The following is a 12,045-nucleotide window of genomic DNA, read 5'->3' as shown; positions in this document are numbered from 1 at the left end:
TCCTTAAGTAGAGAACCAAAGGTCACAGGTATTTTTCACGATTTTTTTTCACTACAATCTTCTCTTTTTTATTTCTTCATCAAATGTTATATTTCAAATTCCACTTCATCGTTTTTCTGCATCAACACACTTCGCTCTATTCAAACTACATATATTTTTTGTTTTCACTTACTTTTGCGAATACCTTTGTGAAACATGGGTACTATGCTATTATAGAACAAAAAAATTTGATGGAACCATGACTTTCAATAATTACAGGGTGTTGCCTGACATGGGGTAGTTGTGCTAAATTTCAATTGTTCATTGCAATCTAAGGAAAGTTTATTGGAGTCAAAATGAATTTAAAGTAGTTAAGTACTGTAGCAAAGCACGGGTATCACACTAGTAACTAACTATATAACATTTTCAAATGTGTGCAAAACCTAAACAAAAATAAACATAAGAACATTGAAAAACATTGTGGAAGGCTGGATGAAATCAGATGGAAGAGGGAAAGTATATAGATAAAATTTGAACTGTGGCTACAACTGAAAATGCTAAGTGATGAAAGTCAAGTGGATGAAAGTCAAGGTATTGCTCTAGTTGTCTTAAAGTGAGTCTGACCATTGTGTCAATCTAGCCTGGTGTAGTGTCTACTCTGATGGAATATTTCCCAATCTCGCTACCTGAGAGATCATTTAAATGGAGAAGAGAATAAGCATGGCAGCAACTGTTACCCTGCAGATGCCCGATCTTGTCTGATCTCGGAAGCTAAGCAGGGTCAGGCCTGGTTAGTACTTGGATGGGAGACCGCCTGGGAATACCAGGTGCTGTAGGCTTATACCATAGTCTTTCGAGACTGAAGGTTGCCAACCAATGAATAAACATGAGACCTTCTGCACGGAAGTCATGTGCTCTACCACTAAGCGACTGTCTCTTTTCATGGCTCTTGAGCTGCAGCCCTCAATATTGCCTGGCCAGCCACTTTTTAAAGAGTAAGTTTTGGGGTGTGTGTTTTTAATCATTCATAATATGATGTGGGAGGCAGCTATTCAAAGAAAAAAAGACCAAAGTTTCACTTGACCTGCACATGCCTAAAAAGCGGATTGGATCCAGACCTATGTGTCTATGTTGTTGCCATGACCAGAGGTCAATGCCATTAATAACTGAATGAAACTCAGCGAACTTAAGCCGTGGCACATCTACATGCTTCTTAAGGCATCTGAGCAGCATTCAGACAAAAAGCAAGCAAGACAGAAATAGATTGCATGAGTACAAAAGGCACCCTCCTGACTTAACTAGGTCTCAGTGAAATACTGTGAATTCATCTATACCAGGGGTGCCGAAACCCTGGCCCTGGGGCCACATGCAGCCCTCAAGGCCTCTCAATGCAGCCCTCAGGGAGTCCCCAGTCTCCAATGAGCCTCTGGAGATTTGTTGGAGCCCGCACTGGCCCGACGCAACTGCTCTCAGAGTGAGGGTGACCGTTTGACCTCTCGTGTGAGCTGTGGGGTAAAGGCTTCTTCCACTGCTTGCTGTTTCACATCTGTGATGCAGTAGTGGCAGCAAAGGAAAGGCCAGCCTTGCTATGTGCAAGGCCTTTTATAAGCCTTGAGCTATTGCAAGACCTTCATTCATTCATATAAGTTCATCTTTAATATATTCACTTATGTAAACTTATGTAAATTTATTCAAATTTTAAATGTAAATTAATTCTTTTTTCCCCCAGCTCTTGACACAGTGTCAGAGAGATGATGTGGCCCTCCTGCCAAAAACTTTGGACACTCCTGATCTATACCAACACAGGATCATTCAAACATAACACTATTTGCCTAAGCAACAGATACTCTGAAATGGAGATGAATCAGACGCTGGTTCTATGATCTCAGGCAAATCTGACCAGATGACGCTAACTAACCCCACTGAAAGGAATAATATATCTTGCTCAGGGTAGCATCACACCAATGGTTATGGCTGAGACAGAGGGTCGAAAGGAAAAGAAAGTGCAACAGGAGCAGCACTCATGGCAAAGAGATGACAAATCCCAAGCACCTCAAATATTAATATAGCCACTTCGCTTGAATGGCAAACCAGGCTGTTTCATTGCAGGAACATATGGCATCATGCAAACGACTGAAATTGAATGATTAAACAGGCAGCCGGAACATTTGAATGCAAAGCACAAAGCCTGTAGCCTTTCTGAAATCAAAGATGAGCGTTCATTCTAAAAGCTAATGAAATCAGAAGTTCTTTTCGGAAAGCAACAGATAGGACTGTGGGATGCCGAATATGCCCTGATTACCTCAATTAGTTCTAATGTGCTTGCATTTACTAGTACTTCCAAACCAAGATTGGAAACTAGCAAAAGCAGTCCATAGGATCAAGGCTGTGCAGAAGGAGGGAGGGAGAAAGGAGGAGGAAGTGGAGGGTGGCTTCAGGCTGAGGGTGAAGGTTCAGGTGGCTTCTGCCATAAATAGGATCCTGCCTGGCCTGATGTAGCCTCCACTACTTCCAGACTGTGCCCCAAATCCTACTTGCTGTGATGCCACTGTCGTTTTAAAGTATTCTTGTACAAATCATCAGGATAACACAGCATGAAAAAAGTTACCTGACAATATCACGAAGTGGAGGAGCATTGCTAGACCAAGCCCTCTCTTGTCAGGATGACAGGAATGATCATGCATAATATTGATTATATGGTATCTTTTGAAGAAAGATCTCTGGTTCCCAGGGGGGAAAAAACTCATATGCTGGAGACGGATGGGTAAAAATCTTCTATGATGGCAAAAAAGGTCCAGGAATTCAAACAGACGTAGGGCACTGTTTGAATCTTTTTTTAAAACAAAAAAGAGTATCAGGTATGAAGATGAATTTTCAGTGATTTTATAGCTTCTACAATATTCTATTATTGAATGTTATTTTATAACACCATATTCTGAATGATTATACCAAAGTAATAAAATATACCAAACAGCAGGATGAAATTCCCACCAAACACTAGAGGGCTGGATTCATAGCCTCAAATTAACCCCCCCATATTGGAGAATGGTAAACCTCAGGCCAGAATTGGGATATGTGTTAACTGCAGCTCATATATGTGCTTCTTTACACCTATTTGTCATCCAAGTTTGGAATCCAGGTAGAATGGTTCTGATAGTGATGTCTGCATTCTACCTGTCCCAAAATTGCAGAAGTGGGAGGAGCTGTGAAGTACTTAGTGCTTTGAAATCCACGGTGAACATGACAAGCGTGTGCACTTAGAGCAGTGGTTCCCAAACTATGGGTCGGGACCCACAGTAGGCTGCAACTTGATTTTTGGTGGGTCATGGAATGGACAAGCTAATAGCTGACCAGGAAAATGGATTGAGCCCTATAGAAACCGAAACAAAGCAGTATGCGTATGTTTTCTCATGAGTTGGTGAATGTGCCTTGATCCACTTTGAAGGACAGGTCTAGCGGAATTCAATGCCACCAGAATGGTCCCAGTCAAATGAATGCAGGCCCCAACAAACTCATGAGGAAGAAGTCTTCCAAGATCACAAGGAAAATGTATTGAGCTTTATGGAAAGTGAAACTGAGCCACACATGAGTATTTAGTCATGAGTAGGTGACCGTGGCTTGGATCTTACCGAAGTCCAGGTGAAATGGAACACAAGGCCACCAGAATGGTCCCGCTCCAATAAACCTCTTGTAAAGCTAGGTGGGTCCAGATAAAATATCGTTTTAAAAAGTTGATCCACTGGTGCTAAACAGTTTGGGAACCAATGACCTAGGGAATGCAGCTGTACAAACATCACCCTGAAATACTCTTTAGCTCCTCCCCAGCTCTTTTCTTGCTGGGAAGCGTAACACACTCCAGTTCCACGGAACAGTTCCTGGCTTATTCCATCCTCTAAGTTTCCCTTTCCTAAGCCTCCACTATTGCCTATGAATCTTCAATATAACTATCCTGTTATATTATAAACTATAATTTGTCTTTCCCCCTCCCCCTGTTTTTTTTCTATTATCTTAGTATTTCTCTTCCAAATAGCCCAGTGCAGTGTATATGGTTAATTTCCCCATTTTATCCTAACAACCACCCTGCAGAATGGCTGAGAATAGACTGAGAACGACTGCCTGGTAAGATTCATGGTTGAGCAAGGAATCTACGAATCCAAGTTGTTGCCTGACCCATTATAACATACTCTGGGACAGAATGCTCTCTCCATGTCCAGTACAATGTTGAATCCTTAAAAAAAGAAAAGGCAGGCATTGCACATCAGTGTGAAGTCACTACTCCACCACCACCTACAAAAGTGCCATTGCAATATGCAGATCCTTCTTCCACATGCACACCCCACCTGTCATGGTGACAGGCATTTTGTCTGTAATAAGAATAGAATGCATTTGTGGTGAAGTATTATTTTTTACAAAGGATCATGCCAGAAACCCTCAATTTTAATTAAATTAGATTATTCCAGATTTTCCAAAACCCTCATCTCCAATATTAAAATAGCATGTACTGAACGACAAAACATTCCGATCTTTACCAATGTACTTTTTGTCTGTCTCACACAACATACCATTTTTATTCAGTGATATTAAAAAGAAAAGAAAAGAAAAGAAAAGGGACTTGGAGCACAATGTTCTCCATGTTCACTGCATTAAGATTTATGAAGACATCTGCCAATACAGTCATGTTGTCATAAAAGCACTTAAGATGTTCTGAAAGACATGTTTTCCAATTCACTTTTAACAAGTTCCTTAAAAGGGGGAGGAGGAACCATTCATGCAAATTGGTGATCAAATTTGTAGTTAAGATGTAGACCAGGGGTGCTCAATAGGTGGATCGCGATCTACTGGTAGATCGCGAGGCAAAATGAGTAGATCGCGGAGTGCCGACCCCCCCTTCAGGTGCCTCTGGGAGGAAACGCCGGGAGTAAGGCCCATTGTACTCAATGGGGCTTACTCCCAGGTAAGTGTGGCTAGGACTGCAGCCTCACAGCCTAATCCTAGGCATGTCTACTCAGGAGTAAGTCCTGTTATACTCAGTGGGGCTCAAGGTACACCAACATACATTGTACACATAAATGTTATATGTTATGATGGTGCGAACATTGTAAAAAAAACTCTGGTAGATCTCTGGGCCTTGCTGGGTTTCAAAGTAGCTCTCGAGCCAAAAAAGTGTGAGCACCCCTGATGTAGACCATTCTGGAAATCCTTTTTTATTTTAAGCTGGGTGTCTGGAGTCTGTCCCTGAACTCATGTAGTTTTCCCCCAAACAACTCAGTGCTTGGCCATCTAGAATCTATTTTAGAAATCACATGCTAATTGTTTTTTACTCTAGCAGTTTTTAATGATATTCATCCTGAATGTTCTTTCTTCCTAATCTTCTTTCATTACTTTTAGTTTTATTCCATTTTACCCAGGAGTAGGTAACATAGGTGCATTGTACCTATTTCAATATGTACATTCATATATACAGCCTTAGACCTAATGGGCATTACACTTCAGGGGGTGCTACGTTCCCACCAGCTGGGAAATTGCTTTTAAATGCTGTGCTTTCCAGCTGAGCTAATAACAGGGAGTGCGAAAAATGGATGGCTGCGCCTTCACTGCTCTTGTTTTTGTTCTTATCTTTTTGCATCCTGGATTCTCCTGATCGGTAATATCAGGGCTTGGAGTCAGAGAAAACCTCTCAAATGTGAGAGCCTATTTAGGAAGCAGGTTGCTTACAGATAATCTTTAATCTCTCTTTTTTATTCTCTGTTGTATTGGTCTTTGCATTGAGGGAAGCACTTGCTGTTGGTTTAATTATTATTAACTTCATGGGTGGTTATGAGTAGAGGTGTTTGAAAATGGTTTAATTTACCTTACTCAGAAGTAAGCCCATTGTGTTCAGTAAGACTTAGAGCGCAATCCTAAGCGCTCTTTGGGCTGGTGCAAGTTCCTTGTGCTGGCTAGGGAGTGTCACAAAAGTGCTGTAAGGCACATTAGCACCTCCTTGTGTGTCCGGGAGATCAGCACAAGGATATGTACCAGCCTCGCCATGCCAGAGCAAACCCTGGGCCTGGCAGGCTGGTGTGGGGGTTTGAGAAGGGCGGAACTGGGGAGTTCTTGGGCACGGGGGGGGGAGCGAACGGTGGGCAGGTGTGTGGGCAGGCCAGGCCCGGGTGGGGGACGGTGCCACTATCTGGCACAGAGGCAGGATCCTAACCCCACACCTAGGCAACCCAGCACAGTGCCAGGCTGCTCGAATCTGTGAGCCATCTTTAGATGGCACATATCTGAGTAGCCCCACTGGGCGCGTTACCCGGCAGCAATCAATTTCCCTTGCCCTCCCTTGTCCCAGGATGAACTACAGTCAGCCCCAGCCCTGTACTGGATATGGGGCAGGCCAAATGGCCTGCCTGTTCCAGCATGGGTTAGGACTGGGCTTTAGCCAACAAACTGTGTTTCTCTTATTATACCTATTATTTGCTGTATGATCACAACTTGTGCAATGATCCTTGGTCCTTCCTTCTTGCTTTCTCTTTGTATGGCAGTTATGATGCCATAACATATGAGGCCCTATGTTTGGTTTTATTGTCTTCTTCCATAGTCCACCAATACCCCCACTCCCGTTATTTCTCCCTTCCACCACAACTATTTCCTAGCCTCCCATTCTAGAACTGCCCTAGGTGACCCCACTGCAGCCACACCCTGATTCCTAGGTATATCCTGGCTTGGGCCTCTACAGATGGTGCTTTTGCCCTAACTTCTTTCTCTTTCTAATCTTCTTTCTGCTGAAAATAAGGTTAATGTACCTGGAAACACCTGGAATTTTTTTCTGAAGGCATTTATTTTGCTTTTGTAATCCATCTGAGATTACCTCTGAACAGAAACACAGCATTTTACATGTTTTCTACTCATGGTATAAGATCAGAGATGGAAGGCAAACCAGAAGAACATGAAGGAAGTTGTGTTCTGAACTGCCTGGGAGCTGCATCTCATTAAAGTGGGATTGATGTATAATTCCTGAGCCACTGTTTTGCATCTCCAGTTTTAATCTATGGATGATTAGGAATATTTGAGTACGACGTTCCTTGCTTCAGAGAAGGGGGTGAATTACAGCACATGTCTACTCAGAAGTAAGCCTCACTGAGTTCAATGAGACGGACTCCCAGATAACTCCCTTAAAAAAGGCTTCATAGCCTTTCCACTTTACACTTCTATCATTTTGATTGCAAGTTCTCTTTGTCTAAAACTGATGTAATAGGAGAAGGGCATTTTCTACTAGTTTTACTTAATGACATTCTTTAAACAAATGCAGAACTTGGTGTTCAGTGGATGTTAAATAAAAGCCTATTTTTGAGATTAGAGTTTACTACCTATTTAAATCTAAGCAAATACAGGTTGAACCTAATTATTTGTGTGGGTTCCATTCCAAGAACTCACGTGGGTGGCAAAAAATGCACTATAGCAAATCAATTTAAAAAACAAAGTTTCTTTGCTCCAGTGATTTAAAAACAGCCTTGCTGACCTTTGTGATGTAAGATAAGAGTCATTAAGAAGACAATCCATCACTCAGTCATCTTCCAAGAACTTAGAAAGAAGCTTCACTCAGTCCCTCCCTTCACCAATGCAGTGATCACCTTTCTTTCAAGTGCTCAGGGGGAAGGGAGGGGTCGCCTGGAAAGAGAAGGATTGATGGATTGTCAGCCAGCTGCCCTCTCTCTCTCTCTCTTTCTCTCTCTCATATTAAGGAGGCTATTGTTAAAGGACTGTTCAGTTTTTTAAAGGGATGCATTTTTCACCTTCTCCAGGGATCAGCACATTCCTTCTCATTTGCAGTGGCCATTCATGTTGAGTCAAATCAGTGTATAAAAAATCAATGTATAAATAGGCTGGACCTGTAGAGTTATTGCAAAGCAAAGCAGAAGAAAGAAGCTTGCATTTAGAGGTGAAAGCTTAGTATGACCACTTGTGATGGGGTGGTCATCCTGCATTGCAGAGTCATAAATAGATGCTTAAATTCATTTCATAATTCAGAGGGTGTGCATGTGAAAAGACTAAGATCAGGGTTCAAGCACAGAAAAATGAGACAGTTTGGGGGAATGGAAGATCCCTGCCCCTTAATGGAGATACCTCTCTGTCTCAGGCTTTAAATCCCCAACTTTTCTCCTTCTCACCTTCTGAATGCAGCCCTTGCAATTTCAAATCCTCCTCTTCTTGTTACCAACATTCATTACCTAATCATATGAAAACCAGAACTTTCCAATCAAACACCTTGCACCAAGCTTGCTGTACCTTGCAAATACATTATTTGCTTGATTTTTTTCTTCTTCTTCTAATGATGCCCCAGTGGTAAGATACACAGTGTTATTACATGTGACGCTTTCACTTGAATGTAACCATTGTGGAAATGTCATCTTTTCTGAGTCTCAATAAAAAAGTGCCATCAGCAGTGTGTTAACACATATTGCTAATTAAATTGCACCAAATTACTCAATAGTAGTTCAGACAGACTTTAAAAAAGAAGAAAGAAAAACAGGTAGAAAGCACTAATTACCCATCCATGACATATTTCTAAGTCTAATGGGAAATGTCTGTTTTGTTGAACTTGCATTGCTTCACCTTACAGTAGTTGCTTTGTGGGAGGTTAGATAAATCTTATCACTGGCACAAGAAGAGAAGGAGAGACTGCAAATTGCAATTACTAAAATAAGACTTTTTAGTCTTATCAGAAGTAAAATGAGTAGCTCAGGGCCTTTTCCTCTGCATCTCTGCCTGCCTGCTGCTATGTCTGTCTAGGTGAGAGAAACAAGTCAGGTTTTTCCAGGAAGCTTAAAGCACGCGGTCAAGAGGGATTGCTGTTTGTCGCAAGTGCACTCATCCCCATTTTGTCTCTACTACACTGGTTGTGCAGCTGTTTGTATTGTTTCAAAAACCTGCAAAGGCGGTTTGACCAGCAGTGACCAAAACAAGGTAAAAGAGGTGTGTGTGAAGCTGGAAGTGATGCCTCACTCCAAGCCAAATCAGTTCAAACTATTGTCAGTGCCTGACCTGAATCATAACTTAAACCTTCTCCTTTCTTTGGGTTATTGTGACAGTGGGCCCTCTGGATTTTCTCTCCCTCATCACAGCCCATATTCAAGGGTGTGTCCCTTAATTTCACCGACTTGCCAAAGGAATTTGTAAGGTTCATTTCTTGGCTACCTATTCTCCTTTGCTCTCTACATTTGTTGCCTTAAGTTCTCATAACTTTCACTGCCACTGTTACTTTGTGACAATTTCCAAATCCATTGTGTTTGATACTCTGACTTCTCAGTGTGGTACTCTTCTTTTCTCTGCTATATGGAGCAAGCCCTTCCATGCGACCCGTGAGGGCGTTAGAAGTTTATGGAAGAACAAGAGGGGGAGAAGTCCAGGCTAGCAGGTAAAGTTTCAGCTTTGTGACCTGATTCCTATCACAGCCCCCTATTTCTAGGGCATTCTTCCTCCCTCCTCTGTTGCCATTCTTTTTAGATTGTTTAATATATATTATATCCTGTAGTGCAAAAGCTGAAAAGCAATGGACTGATTTAATAGGCTTATACTGCAGCATACAGGGTGGAAACAAAGGCATGCTGAAGAGAATTTGAAATCAACTTGATACCTCCAGCCAACTCCTAATGCTATCCAAGTACTTTCAATCCAGACACAAAGTCAAATATCTGAGACAAAAACAAAGAAGTAGAAATACCTTCTTTCTTCTTTTCTGTGCATTCTTACGTGTGGAGTGCCAAAATATACATTCATCTCCACTGGCTCCTCCATGACCCTACTGGTCTCCTAGAAAGCTGGCTTTTAAAAGCAAAATACAACTGATGTGCTGAACAATACCTTTCTTTCATGACACTGAAAACCATATGATCGTCTCAAAAATGTCTACTTATGCAAGTCTGCAGGAGTTTTGACAATGCACTGGGTCACAGCCTACTTGGCGCTGTGACTGAAGGCTATTTTGGAAATAGAATGGAGAAACCCAGTTTTCCAAAGGGGACAGCTAGTATGCATAAGTGTTAATATTTCATTATAATTATTACAAGCTTCACTCTAGAAGCAAAACATTAGTACTTTTAGGGAACAACCCTAACCTGCGTTGGAACAGGCAAGCACACTGGCCTGTGCTGTATCCAGTGCAGGTTTGGTGCAGACTGAGATGCAACTAAGGGGATTTTATTCTCCTTACTCCAAGAAACACCCCAGGTGGCCTTATGGGACTATTTGGATCTGCACCTATGATTTCATGGCCCCTGAGCCACTGCGGCCTGTCCCATCCCTCTCCTGGGCCCGATCTGTCACCTGGGCCACCCTCCTCCCACTGTGAAATGCCCCCTCCCTGTCTCCATTACTCCCTTCTGCTGCCCTTTCCCACCCCCCTGTGCAGCCCTGCCCGGGCCAGCACAAACTCATCCTGTCCCAGCAGGTCTGGCTCCACTAGGCCAGCACACATCCGTGTACTGACCCAGCCTGGTCTGGAGCTTTACAGCACATTTGTGACACTCAGGGCCACGTTAAGATTGCACTGTTAATTTGCAAAGTGCTTCACAAGTCATTATCATGTTTGCATTTATAACAGTCCTGATGTTTAAGTTATTGTCATTTTTTAACATAAGGGTATGCATTCAATTCAGAATGAAAGGAAAATTGCAACCCAGAAGCCTCAGATCCAAATCTCACTCTGGATGGCCTATTTTCACTTTAGAAGTGGACCACACTCTTTTCATTTTAGAACTTCTGGGACATCCTCCCCCCTGATTTTCCTGCTCTTTCAGACCCTGAAAACTGCCACAGGAACAATCTTTATTCTTTAGTAATTTAAGAAGAGCTTCTGCATATCTACCTTATTTTTTCTGTTTTTATAACTTTCATACAAGCATACCGACATGTCTTTCTTAAGATTCTGCCGCTTCTTCTGTTCTGCCGATTCCCTGCCAAATCACTCTGATTTTTCCTGTCAAAAACCACATGGGGTCTACAATCCAAACAAAGGTGGGTCAGGAATGCAGACTGATTCTGATGGGACCAGCAGAACAACAAGTCAGGGTTATTCTGTTGCAATGTTAGATGGCAGAAGCAGGGCTAGAGAAGGTGGGGACAATGTACTAACAAAAGGAACAAAAAATGTGGGAAGGAAAATTTAATTTAAGACTAACTTTATCACTTACAAAAACCAACAAATCTAAATGTTACTTTATGAAAGGGAAGAAAATAAAAAAAATGAAACCCTGAAAGAAGTGGACAGGTGACTGTCTATAAGGACAGGTGGGTTTATCTGGGCAGAAGCAGCATCTTCGAAGGGGGTCCATAAATTTTGGTCAGGAGATTGCCAATTATAATTTCCATGGGGCTTTGCTTTTCTCTTCCTCCCAGTTCCACAAGGGCAAAGTAAGTGCATGTACCTTTTGTACCCCTTCTCTGAGGGTCAGAAGGGAGGAATGGTAAAGTGTTCACAGCATGCCCTCCACCCCAACATTTGACACTGATAAGGCCTCCTGCCATTTTGACAGAGACATTTTCTGCATTCAGGTTCCTCATCATCAGGGCATAAGATTTCAGTCCTGATCTGAGTGTAGGCTTTAGAGATGGCACCAAGACTGATGTTTCTGCCTCAGAATGTTTGCATCAAGTACAAGGTAGGAGTCACAACCTCCAAGTCCTGCTCTGACTTGAATTCTAAGTGGAATCAGATGGGTTCAGAAATAAAACTATGCTATGTCTCAGTTGGGGGTGGGGAGGGAGGAATAGCTCCATTCATTCTGAGCCAATCTGATTTGTGCCTGAAGGAGCCTGCCTATCACTAATAGGATTGCAATTGCAATGAAAGGTACAACCAGGATTTAATATAAAGAAATCATCAACTCACCCTTTGATAACTGATTGCGCTAATAGCTGGCTGCTGAGAGAGCCAGCTGCCAGTGAGAGGGCAAGCTGCTGCTTTTGTCTGTTGAAGGTCAAAAAAACAACAACCAAAAAACACAAAAAAACAAGAACACAACTGGCTAGCCAGCAAAGCCCTTTCTCCTGCAGGGACTGTCTGACCTGAACCAACCTGAATATGGT

At 42.3% G+C, this 12,045-nt stretch overlaps 1 pseudogene; it reads left to right on the top strand.

Moving 5' to 3' along the window:
• The first annotated feature begins 701 nt into the window (after positions 1 to 701).
• LOC136638231 (5S ribosomal RNA) lies at positions 702 to 818 on the top strand (annotated as a pseudogene).
• The last annotated feature ends 11,227 nt before the right edge of the window (positions 819 to 12,045 follow it).

This window comes from Tiliqua scincoides, chromosome 1 (assembly GCF_035046505.1).
Source record: "Tiliqua scincoides isolate rTilSci1 chromosome 1, rTilSci1.hap2, whole genome shotgun sequence".
Taxonomy (NCBI): Eukaryota; Metazoa; Chordata; class Lepidosauria; order Squamata; family Scincidae; genus Tiliqua; species Tiliqua scincoides.
The sequence above is the reverse complement of the archived record's forward strand: the minus strand, read 5'-3'. Positions and strand labels throughout refer to the sequence as shown.